The sequence below is a fragment of the Acinonyx jubatus genome, chromosome E2, assembly GCF_027475565.1.
Source record: "Acinonyx jubatus isolate Ajub_Pintada_27869175 chromosome E2, VMU_Ajub_asm_v1.0, whole genome shotgun sequence".
Lineage (NCBI taxonomy): Eukaryota > Metazoa > Chordata > Mammalia > Carnivora > Felidae > Acinonyx > Acinonyx jubatus.
In genome coordinates this window covers 55,078,349-55,091,866 of record NC_069396.1, presented here as the reverse complement: position 1 = coordinate 55,091,866, position 13,518 = coordinate 55,078,349, and the positions used below count along the sequence as shown (strand labels likewise).

Genomic DNA, 13,518 nt, shown 5'->3' with positions numbered 1-13,518 from the left:
TGTTATGTTTGACTACTTTCTTTCAATATGAATAAAATTGTCCGAAATGGAACGTGTATTACAACTTTTGTCATTTTTCCTTACACCTCAGGTCAGTTTCTTTTTCTTTATCCAATTTCACCTGAGTAATGAGGACCTTGGTGTGAACCCCATAGTGTCTCACAAGGGAGAAGTCAGGGACTTTTAAAGACAAAAGGGAATGCACAGTCTAGTCCAAGGACCTGTAACTTGTAGGAAATACAAACTCTCAGGCACAAGCTAGCCCTACTGAACCAGGATCTGGGGTTTCTCAGTAACAATCCCAGGCGTTCCAAATGCAGGTTGAAGAGTGAAAATGGAATGGTTCTGAATTGACACATCAGAATCACCTGGTAAGTTTTAACTACCATAATGACTGGTTCACTCCTGGGGATATTCATTTGCTCGGTCGGATTTGAAATGTGGCATGAGATAATAGAAAAATATGTAGAGATGGCTCAGTGGTTAAGTGGCTGATTCTTGATTTCAGCTCAGGTCATGATCCCACGGTTGTGGGTTCGAGCCCCGCATTGGCCTGTGCAATGAGCCTAGAGCCTGTTTGGGATTCTCTCTTTCTCTCTCTCTCTCTCTCTCTCTCTCTCTGCCCCTTCCCCACTTGTGTGAGCATGATCTTTCAAGTAAATTAATAAACTTGAAAAATATGTGTATGTGTACATATATATATATATATATATATATATATATATGGATATGGAACCTGCCCCAGGTTCCTGACACAGGGCTCCTAAAGTCTCTGTAATATCCTTGTGAGTGATAAGAGCATTATCACTAATAGGCGCTAATAGGTGACTCTGGGTGGGCTCCTGGATGGGGCTGGTCTCCAGAAAGAGCAAGCCACCACCTTCCTTCAGCCCCACCCCCACCTCCCTTCTCCCCATAGGGTGGAGCTAGAAATGGAGTTAATGATCCATTTTGCTCATGTGAGGAAGCCTCCATAAAATCCTAAAGGTGGAGCATTTGGAGAGCTTCCAGGCTGGCGCATACACCCATACCAGGAGGGCGACGCATCCCAGCTCTTTAATAGAGTGATACATGTAAGTGTTTCCCTAAGTTCTGTGAGCTGCTCTAGCAAATTAATCAAACTCAAGGAGGGGTTGTTGGAACCTCTGGTCTGTCGCCCATTGCTCTGAACCCCGGGTGATAACAGGCATTCGAAGTGTGTATGTGTGTGTGGGGTGGCCTTTGGCGCTGAGCCCTCACCCTGGAACCCGCTGCTGTCTCCGGTAGACGGTGGCAGAATTGAGCTGAATTCTTGGACACCCAGCTGGTGTCGGAGGCTTGCTTGTTGGTCTCGGAAAACTGCCCACCTGTGGGGCCCAGAAATGTCACAAGTGAAGTGCTCTGTGTGACCTTAGTGGAGATGCAGGAGATAGAAACTGTTTCCTTATCTGTGTGGATGTTGGGTGTTTGGGTGTTAAACCCACTGTGGTTATTTGTAACACACAACCAAGGCCAGGAAGCTGGAGGGAGAGGGCAAAGATAACACATCATTAACCTGTCTTCTCTTTTAATTCTGGGGAAAGCTCTGTCTTGAATCAACAACAGCAAATGGCTCTCATGACCTAAAATTGCCAGGAGGCAATAATTAAGCAAAAGCATTAATCTAGGATCAAAGAATTGCAATGCAGGGGATACAGACTTGGGTGGCAACCCCCATAGTGTCTCGCAAGGGACAAGTCAGGGACTTTTAAAGATAAAGGGGAACGCACGAATACATTGTTTACAAAGAATTTTGATTGGTATTGGCGGCAAAAATCCAATCCTGCTTGAACGTAACTGGTTGCTAAAGCTCTCGCCGAGCCAAAGTCAGTTACTGTAGGAACTCAAAGGTGTGTTCATCCACAGTCCTGGAGATATTTGCGGGTTGGCCTCATTCAAAGTTCCTGGTTCCACCTGGTGAGGAGCGGCATAAGACCTGCCTCCTGAGTGGCCTCCCAGCTCCACGTGAAAAGCCCTGGGCATAAGGGGCACCATGTCCGTTCAACTTTCACATTTTCAGCAGAGTGGGATTTCACTGGGGGAGCAAACCCGATGTCCCCTTTTTCCCTGTGAGATTGTGTCTCAGGAGAGCTTCTCTGTCTTGCTAGGACTCTGTCCCTAACAGGCAATGTGATAGGACTGTCCAGGCAGCCCCCTGGTCGAGGGCCCCAAACCCGTGAAAAGACAGGGGGAGATCAAAATGGAAACCATCACCAGATGCTTTGATAAGTGGAAATTCAGGATCCTCAAAAGAAATTCTCACTATGTTGATTCAGGAACCTGTGTTTCTTGTTAGTGTCCTGGGTGTGTTTGAGGCAGGTGATCTAGAGACAAGTACTAACAAACACTCACAGGGAAATCTCGACTCAAAGACTCACCTGCTTTGCATTTGGTGTTCATGGTGTAATCTCCGGCATTAGATACTCTTTCCCTCTATTACCCAGCTGGTCGATTGGACCGACCCGGGAGTGAATACCTTTGAAAGGAGATATCTGTCCCCCATTTTTTTATTTAAAAGAATTTATTTGTACATGTAACTATCTTTTCCGTTTTATGAATTTATTATTTATCTTTTCTGCCAAAAACTTGTGGATCTTCCTAGATCCACACATGCTTAAACTTAAAAAAAAAAAATTTAGTGAAAATAAGTGGTTTCATTTTCCTTATTTTCTTTATTTATATTCAAGTTAGTTAACACACACCGTAGTCTTAACTTGAGGAGTAGAACCCAGTGATTCACCTTTAACATATGACGCCCATGGACCAACAGGAAATGTGTCTTCCTTATTGCCTGTTATCCATTTAACCCATTCCTCCATCCATCCCCCATCCAGCAACCCTGAGTTTGTTCTCTGTATTTAAGAGTCTCTTATGGTTTTGTCTCCCTCTCTGTTTTTGTCTTCATTTTCCTTCCTGTCTCCTTTGTTCATCTGTTGATTTTCTCAATTTCCACATAGGGAGTGAAATCACATGATACCTGTCTTTCTCTGACTTTTTTTGCTTACCATAATATATTCTAGTTCATCCAGGTTGTTGCAAATGGCAAGTTTTCATTCTTTTTCATCACCAATTAGTATTCCAGTGTGAGTGTGTGTGTGTGTGTACACATAAATACATACACACCACATCTTCATCCATTCATCAGTTGATGGACGTTTGAGCTCTTTCCATATGTTGGCTAATGTTGATAGTGCTGCTATAAACATTGGAGTACATGTGCCCCTTTGAATCAGCATTTTTGTAGCCCTTTGGATGAATTCCTTGTGGTGCAATTTCTGGGTCGTAGGGTAGTTCTCTTTTTAACTTTTTGAGGAACTTCCATACTGCTTTCCAGACTGGCTGAACCAGTTTGCATTTCCATCAACAGTACCAAAGGGTTGCCCTTTTGTCACATCCTTGCTAACATGTTGTTTGCTGAGTTATTAATTTTAGCCATTGTGACATGGATGAGGTGGTATTTCATTGTGGTTTTGATTTGTATTTCCCTGACAATGATGGTGAGCATCTTTTCATGTGTCTGTTAGCCATCTGGATGTCCTTTTTGGAAAAGTGTCTCTTCACGTGTTCTGCCCATTTCTTCACTGGATCATTTGTTTTTTGGGTGTTGACTTTGGTAAGTTCTTCATACATGCAACTATTTAAAACATATACATTTGTGAGGCATCTGGGTGGCTCAGTAGGTTGAGCGTCCAACCTCAGCTCAGGTCATGATCTCGCAGTTCGTGGGTTCAAGCCCCGTGTCAGGCTTTGTGTTGACATCCCAGAACCCAGATCTTGCTTCAGATTCTATATCTTCATCTCTTTCTGTTCCTTCCCTGCTTGCACACATGTGCTCTTTCTCTATATATAAATAAATAGGTAAATAATAAAATTTCAAACATACATTTGATATTGGATTTCTTTTCCATAGTATGCCTAAACACTGTATGAAGGACAGTAATATTTGTAATATGATGACAACATCCTTCTTGCTGCTAGCATTTGGTCCATGTTGGGAACCGAACTAAGTGGTTTTTTATATACTTTAGGTCACTCTGTCTTCCTGACAGCCCTGATTCCTAGTGTAGACATACAGGTGACAATGGAAAGAGAGAGGATACACCAGGTGTTGGTTTGCCAACTTGAGAGCTTCCCAGGTAAGATCTGAAACCAGCCCCCTGCACAGAGGGCCCGGAGGGACCAAAGAAAGAGGCAGGTCACCCTAGATGGGTAGGTGGCCAGTGTAAGAGGCAACACACACATATATACCTACTGTACTGAATGTTCTTGGTATCATACAGACAACATGCCCTACTTTTCACATATGGGAGAAGTGGGGTTAGTGGAAAATGTACATTTCAAATTTTAACGTTCACAAGATTGTATTGGGATCTTGTTACAATGCTGACCCTGTTCCAGGAAGTCTGGGGTGGGCCCTGAGATTCCACATTTTAACAAGTGACAAGGTCCAGTGATGTCAAAGTTTGGGGTCTATGGATCACCCCTTGAATGGCAAGGAGCTAGAACTTTAAGAAAATATTCCTTGGGTAACTTTTAACATCAAGAAATTGATGGTTTGTTCCTGGGTTTCATGCTACAAAAAAAATTACACAAATAAAAAGGTCTCAAGTAATAATTTAACACTTACACATTAGATGTCATTTAACTGTTTATATTATGAACATTTTTTATATTATATATTGTATTATTACACTAATGTATAAAACCACACATTCATGAGACACCTTCATTCCCATTTGATGAGAATATTGTATAAAATACCTAGTGAACTTTTGGGACTGAGTTTGAACCTAGTTTATTGAGCCTTGAATTTACTGGGAGAGGTTTAACAATTGAGAGAAACAGTAAAAATGAGATAAGGTAGCAACAGATAATAGTTTGAAAGTGTTTGGTATAAATTTGGTAACCATATACTATTGAAAAATTGATAGAATGGAAAACATTCATCACAGGAAATGTTCAATTTCCTATGTTCAATATATATTTCCAATTTTGAATATTTTTAAAAGTCCTTGTAGAGCTGTTATTAATTCTTGGTTTTTGAAGATATCTCAGTAAAGCTATTGTTTTTTGGTGATCTAGATTTTAGCATTTGGGGACAATCAAGATGCCAGTATTCTGATTCTTACTGAAATGAATGAAGTAGTGATTCCTGCAGATGAGACAAAATGCTTTTAGGCAGAGAAAATAGAAAATTTCTGGGGTGGGGATATATTTACCATGATGGTGTAAAATGATAAGGATATATTTATGAGGCGTGTAAGTTTCTATTGCACATATTTAAAATCTGGGATTTCAGGAGCACCTGGGTGGCTCGGTAGGTCAAGTATCCCACTTTGACTCGGGTCATGATCTCGCAGTTTGTGAGTTCGAGCTGCACATTAGGCTCTGGGCTGACAGCCCAGAGCCTGGAGTCTGTTCTGTATTCTGTCTCCTTCTCTCTCTGCCCCTCTCCTGCTCACACTGTCTCTCTCCCTCAAAAATAAATGTTAAAAAAATTAAAAATAATATACGATTTGGGATTTCAGATGTTTTTCAAATCTCCAAGACTTAAAACTCCAGACCTATGCAGGCGCCTGGATGGCTCAGTTGGTTAAGCGGCTGACTTCTGCCCGGGTCATGACCTCCCGGTCTGTGAATTTGAGCCCTGAGTCGGGCTCTGTGTTGACAGTTCAGAGCCTGGAGCTGCTTAGGATTCTGTCTCCTTCTCTCTCTGCCTCTCCTCTGCTTGCTCGTGATCGCTCGCTCGCTCTCTCTCTCCCTCCATCTTAAAAATAAATAAACATTCAAGTCCAGACCTCTGTAAACTTATTTTGTATACTTTTGATGACTGACACTTCTTTTTAGGACCAACCTAAAGAAAAAATTCCCTAGGGATCTTCATATATGAATAGCGGATCCATAATCTGGATGACCTTTTTGGGGAACTCCTGGGCCATTTCCTTTGGACAACCTCAGTAATTCCTAGGGTGGGGTCAAATAATGAAGTCATGGGAAGACCGTTGACGTCGCTTGCCAAAACTGCCTGAGGTCTGTGATCGTAGCACTGCGCGTACTTTTTAGGACACCGCCTTCTCCTGGAGCCTAACACAGCAGCCACCCAGGGGGTGGTGCTCCCTTCACTTAGGAGCACGCAGCAAGTGAAACTTGTGGGTTTCTAAAAAAAAAAAAAACAAAACAAAACATTTTAACCTGCAGTGTCCCCACCCTGTAACTTCAATGTTAAAGTCATCAAGGAAAATATTTTAACAAGAGAGATTGTAATCTCAACCACATTACAATGCCAGCCCTCATCTCTCTGTTCACCCTGTTTTCAATCCAACACCTGGTGGCTGGGCATGATTGCTGGTTTCCTTTCAGCTGAGCCCAATCTTGTGTCCCCCTTGCTTAAAGCTTGACTCTAAAATGGACTTTTCTGTGTCCTTTCATTTCTGAAGTTTTGTAGTTTTATACGTACGTGACACATGTGAATCCGCATCAGAAATGGCCGTTTACTTTTCTTCTTTAAATGGCCAGATAGTAAATGTTTTAGTCTTTGTAAGCCGCGCTGTCTCTGTGCAACCACTCCATCCTGACCCGGTTGGATCAGTTGCGTGTAATCAAATGGCGTCACTGATTTCCATGAAACCAGCTGTTGTGGTCCTGGACAAGAACCGGAACCAGGCCCTCTCGAACCTGCGTGACCTGGGTTGTCCTCGCACAGGCCCCCCCATCTCTGTGATGTCCTGAGGATCCATTTCCTAGATCGGGAGGGGAAACTTCAAGATGTTTGACCACCTGACTAACCTCCGTGGGCTCGCTGGCCCCCAGGCCGGGCTGCTCAAGAATCACTTGGAAAGGCTCATGGTCAGGCACGACTTGGAGCCTCTGGAGCCCACAGACCTTTAGGGGCCCCTCTGGCATCCCCCAGGTGCCAGGACTCGTGCCTGAGCCTGAGCCTGCAGCCACGAGGCAGCTTTTTAGCCCGCCTGGAGCCCTCGCCCAAGCTGCGGACCAGATGGAAACAGTAAGGCTTTTTGCGGCAAACAAACACAAACAGAAAACAGATGGTGGAGCGATTGAATGAAACTCCAGGCCCCATCTGTCCACAAAGGCAGCTGAAGGGCCGGCAAGCATTGTCAGACGCAACTTTTGCAGAATCTGCCTCAAATAAAAAATTACAACCGGGGGAAGACTTCCTGTAGGAAGAAGACGCCGCTTTGCCACAGGAGAGAGAGAGAGAGAGAGTGCTGTGGGGCATGAAATTGCTTGCTGCTGTCCCCACAGCCCACTCGCGTCGTGGCCCAGGGCTGCCAGCCCGCACCCCTATTCCTACTGCTGATGCCAGGACGAGTGATTAGAACGTCCTCTCGAGGAACTGTGCGTGATCTTTTGGGCCCATGTGCCTCAAGGGGCGGGGGAAGGGCTCGCCATTGTTTGACGGGGATCCTGATGGGACGTGGACAGCTTCCCCGGCTGGAGAGGGCGTGGGAGCGCCGTGCCCGGTGCCCCCACCTGGCCCGGTGCCCCCACCTGGCCCTGTGCATCTCTTCTGTCTGACTAGTTCCGAGTTCTCTGCTCTAACAATGAACACCTAATCTAGTGTGTGAGCTATTTTCCTGAGCTCTGTCAGTAGCTCTAGCAAGTTCATCAAACCCGAGGGGGGTGGGGGGTGGCGTTTGGAACCTCGGATCCATGACCCGTTGGTCAGAAGCACAGGCAGTTAGGATTGTGGAGGAAGGAGCAGCTGGAACATGGTGACCGGATCCGTAGGAGGTTTACCATCTCCTGTAATAGGATGTCTAGGGGCTGCCGTTCAGACGTGACAGGTGTTCTAGGAAGTCGCCCGGGACCCAGCCGCCTCCTCTCTGCACACTCTGCCCCATGACCACACAGCTCTCTGAGCGACAGGACGGCTGTGGCGTTAAGTGCTGTGATGGGCAGTTTTATGTGTCAGCCTGCCCGGTGCATGGGGTGTCCCCATGTTGAGTTACACATCATTCTGTGTGTCTGTGAGGGTGTGTGATGAGATTGACATTTGAATCCGTAGATTAAAGCCGATTCCCCTCTCCAATTCCTCCAGGGCCTGAACAGAACAAGTATGTTGAGTAAAGGAAACCTGTTCTCTGTGCCTTTGAGCCAGGACACAGGTTTTCTCTTGCATTTGGACTTGGAGAGGTAGCGTCTCCAGATTACCAACGACAAATTTGGGGATATTTATTAAAAATTTTTTTAATGTTGGGGCACCTGGGTGGCTCAGTCGGTTAAGCGTCCGACTTCAGCTCAGGTCATGGTCTCACGGTTCGTGGGTTCGAGCCCCGTGTCGGGCTCTGTGCTGACAGCTCAGAGCCTGGAGCCTGTTTCAGATTCTGTGTCTCCCTCTCTCTCTGCCCTTCCCCCGTTCATGCTCTGTCTCTCTCTGTCTCAAAAATAAAAGTTTTTAATTTTTTAAACTGTTTTTATTTATTTTTGAGAGACTGCACAAATGGGGGAGGTGCAGAGAGAGAGGGACAGAGGATCTGCAGCGAGCTCTGTGCTGCCAGCAGCAAGAAAGATGTGGGGCTCGAACTCACGAACTGCGAGAGTATAACCTGAACCGCCCAGGCCCCCAGGTTTTGGGATGTCTCAGCCTCCATTAATCCCATGGGCCAATATATCTCCCCTTCCCGTATAGAACCATATCATAAAGATACACAATTGATGGCATGTATGTGGTTTTACTATTGTGAATGGGAATGTGTGAGTATGGTCCACATGAGTTACAGAGGAAGATGTGATACAGGATACAGGATATGCCTGTATCCGAATATGTTTTTTTGCATATACATGTGTTGTCATTTATGTAGAAATGTGTTTGTATTCAGGTGTGTGTGTACGGTAAGGGTTGTCCACAGTTATGCCTCTAATCCCTGACTTGCATATGGGGAGTACTAGATAGTGGACATCAAATTGTATGTTTATTTTTTAGGAAAAAAAAAACCCAAAGAATTAATTTGAGCTCCTTTTATGTTTCTTAATTTAAAAAAGCGATCACAGGTGATTACTGCACATTCAGCAAAAAATAGGTGCAGAAAAACGTAACCACCCAATGCCATTAAAATGAGTAAGCAGCACGGGCTTATCCCAGACTTCTAGAATCTGCCCATTGACTCATCTGATCCATGTGCTTTTATTTGTAAAAGATCATTTTATATTTTTCTGATGGATGTTGTTCGTCCTTTATATCCCTACTAGAGGTTGGGGGGAGAGATCAATGTTATAAATTATGCTAAAGAATTTCCAACTCCCCTCCACTTCCAAATTAATAGTGAACAACAACCAAAAAACCCAAAAACATCCGGTGGTTTCTAATGCAAATTATTGTCATGGTGTTCTTCCTTTTACTTGTATCTCTTTGAAAATCCTTCCCAGGAACTTTGGCTAAATATCTCTACTCACAATTTAATGATGCTGCAGGCCAGGTGTCTGAGAATGGGGAACCCTTCTTTTTGGGGTAGAAAAATTTCTCGGGGGATCAGAAAATAGGATAAGATAGCAGAGTTTCATTCCCAGTCCCACAGATATTTCCTGCTCCCTCCATGGGACATCCTGTCTGCCTCCAGGGAGAAAGGACGAGTTTTTCCTAAACACTGCAACAGTCTTTGGAAATAACTACAAACTTGTAATTGTTTCTCAGTAATTAACAACTGGGGGTGGAGGGAGTTTTCAAAAATATTCTCTGATCCTGATACCTGGACACAGAAAAAGTGAAGCAAAGGGCTTAACATTTGCTGAAAGGATTCTGTCTTTCAGGATAGAATCTGTGGTACGTGAGTCCCTTTCAGTATTTGGTTGTCCATTCCTGGAGGCCCTTTATGAGCTCCACATTCATTAGCTAAAAACCACCCAACTACAGGAGCACAAGTGAACAGATGATCAAAGATCCTTCAGAACCGCTGGTCTGCATCCCCTTCCTACTCTCCTCTCCTCCATTAGGTTTACCCACCATGGTCCACACTCAGGAAGGTGACTCCTTATCTATATTCGCCAATATCCAGTCATTTATGTGAGTGAGTCCTGGGTGTTGCACACACGTGTGGGATTCCAGTCACAGAGCCCTGGTCACAGTGCCCCTTGACTAACACACGTGTGAGCCCAGAGGAGATGCTCAGTAAGAACGACTCTGGTGAATAAATGCATGTTGTTCCCCCAATGAAGTGAGACTCCAAGTGCTGCTTCCTGCAAGTCACTGGTGGGGTTTGAAGTGTTGGGGTTTGGAGCCACCAGCCCAGAATTCTTGAGACGTCTTTGGTACAAAAAGGTGGTTTTATTAAAGCACAGGGACAGGACCTGTAGCAGGAATTGCTGCACTGGGGCTGTGAAGAGTGACTGGAGATATGCCTTCGAGTTGGGAGGGGGTTGGGGATAGAGTAAGTCTCTAAGGAATTTTGGAAACGAGGTTTCCAGGACCTTGAGGGGCTAGCTACTGTTAGGAAAAGGTCGTTTATTACTGTGTAGTAAAACCTGAGTCATGAGACCCCTCAAATGTGTAACACAGGGCCATAAGCTTGGAGTATGATTGCCAGCCTATATCTTCAGGGGTAGAGCTAAGGGAAGTTTCCAAAGGAATTTTGATACATTAAAGGAGACCTCTGGGATCCTGGGGGGCCAGGCTAAGATTGCCTTTGCCCTTAGCAAAGTGTCCTCATGGAGGAGTTGAGTTCCCAGCGGAAGGTCACTCTGCCTGTCTCAAGGACTTGTTCACGGGTTGTAAGTTGTAAGGAAAGTTTTCATTTGCCTTTGTTTCCCACATCACTAACTTCTCATCTTCCAAAAGGGCAGCCAAGAAAGTGCTCTTTCGAGGAAGTGACAGGTGGGCTTCATGGAGAACCATCCATGAGTTTCTGTTTTGAGATATAATGGTTGGATGTAAACGGCTCTCAGTTTGAAACTTTCTCCGGATCTTCCCTGGTGAAATCTGAAACAAGCCCCTGTACAGAGGGCAGGGAGAGTTGAAGAAAGGGGCAGACCACTCCAGGGTGGTAGGTGGCAGTTTTAAGAAGCAAAGGGTGCTTTTATGCCAGACTTGTCTTGAACAGCAACAAGACGAATGGATCCCCTCACTCCTGAAATGCAAGTCACTGTGTGTTCAGGAGGGAAGGTTGTTGTAATGGCAAGTTTCCATAAGACTCTCCTTCCTGTGCCTGAAGGGGGCATATCATTTACACCAAAGAGAGCTCTCTCCAGTCGTTTCCGATATTATTGAGACGTTCCTGGGGCACTCTGGTTTTGTTCTTGAATATTACGCTTCTATTTGTCAAGGATTTGGGCACCCTTCAAACTTGTTAGTGATGTAGTTCAAGTTGACCTACTTTAAAGTGGGAATTTCAGGTTGGGGAGCCAAAAAGCCTCTCTAGTTCAGCATCAGTTTTGGTAAAAGCTAAGTAGCAAGATAATAATTGACTTCTGAAGGCAGTCTAGCTAGTAGTATTGAGAGGGAGCCCATAAAGTCAAAGCCCCAAGGGGGGCCCTCAGGTGGAGGAACCCTCCTTTTGCCAGAGGTTCTGGGTTATAAAAGAAATCAGTCCAGAAATTGCACTACTAGGTATTTATCCAAAGGATCTAAAACTACAGATTCTAAGGGGCACGTGCAACCCAATGTTTATAGCAGCTCTATCAATAATAGCCAAATTATGGAAAGAGCCTAAATGTCCAGTCGACTTATGACTGTTGCAGGCTTTGAGTCTGGAGTCCCCTCTTGTCCAGCCAGAAAGCAGGTGCAGAATTGAATATGAGAGAGGCTAATGTCTGGGAGGAGACCGGATCCCTGAGTGTCTTTGCTCCATATTTATTAGGATCAGAAGGTTTACATACATGATGGACGTGCAGAAAGAGACAATGAAACAGTGATTATTAAGTTGTGTGTGTGAGAGGAAAGGGGTTTTGAAGGTATGTGGTGTTAGGGTCAAAACAAATCAAAATCTCAGCGCCGAGCAGACAGCCCTTTACTGCAGACACCAGGCACTGTGTCTGTGTCTCTTAACTTTTTTAGGGGCTAAGACAAATAGAGCATGCTACCTCAGGGTTAACAAGGCATTTTTTTCTTGCTAATTAGCTCTGGGTGTTTTCGCCCTGTAGTGGCTTTCTGCTGTATGCTTTGTTTTACTTAATGATTACTCCTGGGTGTTTTCATCCTGCTGCGTGGCTTTCCGCCTCTACATGTGCTCCGGCACTTTCATCTTGTGGATGCGGCTTTCTTCCCTAAGCCTTGTTAACCCACTGGTGCAAGCTCAGGGAATTCTTAAGTGTATTCCCCACATATGACAAGAGTTTATTAATACTGTACTTAGTGAACATCCGTGCAAGTGTGTACAATGGCCCCCATGCAGAAAAAGATTCCATTGAGCCAGTAGATAGCATTGATCCCGTTAGTGATAGTGAAAATCATCCTACACAGTAACCCTTCTCTTTCTTGTCTCCTTTGTACCAGTCACAAAGGTTTTCAAAGGTAAGGGCAGGTTAATTTGTTTATTTTTCTTTATATTTTGTATTTTCTTTATTATTTTGTATTCTATGACAGTATTCATTTTTATATGAATATTTTGGGGTTGTGGAGCCAATCATCTATATTTCCATTGTTTATTATGGAGAAATTTACTTTGATATCCGACTGCTTTGGATTATAAGCATGTTTCCAGAAAGAATTATGCTCGCAAACCAAGTTTTTACTGTATTTTGATTCACTCCAAGTTTTACCTCAAGTTTGGGGGATTTGCCTTCCCTCCTGCCAGGTGGTAAATAAACAAAGCTCCTACAGTCTGCTTGGTTCAGTCCTGCTGCTCACCCGCCAGCCTCCTCACCATAGAGGATGTGGAGGCTCTTCTGCAACTTTACCCACGTCGGTGAAGAGCACTTGCTGCCTGTTTCAGGAGACTTTCTCCCGTCCCCTAACCAGCCCCACGAAGGGCCTTGTCATTTTCTCTTCCAGAAAATCTCTCTCCCTCCTCTATCATTCCCCTTAGCAAAACTGTCAAGAAGCATGGAGAGTTTTCCATTTTATCCTATTTGCAAACCAACAAGTTACCTGTCAGTTTCATGGATGCTGGCAGAAGGCATGAATCTCTGGGTGGGAGATACAAGGCTTATCATTGCAAAGAAATGTTCAAAAGCTGGGAAGATGCAAATATGTTAGTTTTGAAATGTCTTTGTATTTTCCAGGTAGAGTTTAAGGATATTAAATAACTTTACACCGTGGTTAGTTTTTAAAAGAATGCTGTGGGGGCGCCTGGGTGGCTCAGTCGGTTAAATGTCTGACTCTTTGTTTTGGCTCAGGTCATGATCTTCCGGTTCATAGGTTTGAACCCCACGTTGGGCTCTGTGCTGACAGTACAGAGCCTGCTTGGGATTCCCTCTTTTTCCCTCTCTTTCTGCCTCTCCCCCATCTCTCTCTCTCTCAAAATAAATAAATAAACTTCAAATAAATAAACCTAAAAGTCTGTTGTAATGTCTGGGTTAAAGACAAAGAGATAGGGAATATTATAA

The 13,518-nt window shown here is 44.3% G+C and overlaps 1 protein-coding gene across 1 annotated transcript in view; it reads left to right on the top strand.

The window, feature by feature from the left end:
- Nucleotides 1-13,518, top strand: part of LOC106972991 (zinc finger protein 677-like) — a 433,591-nt gene that overhangs the window by 276,752 nt on the left and 143,321 nt on the right. The window lies entirely within an intron of this gene.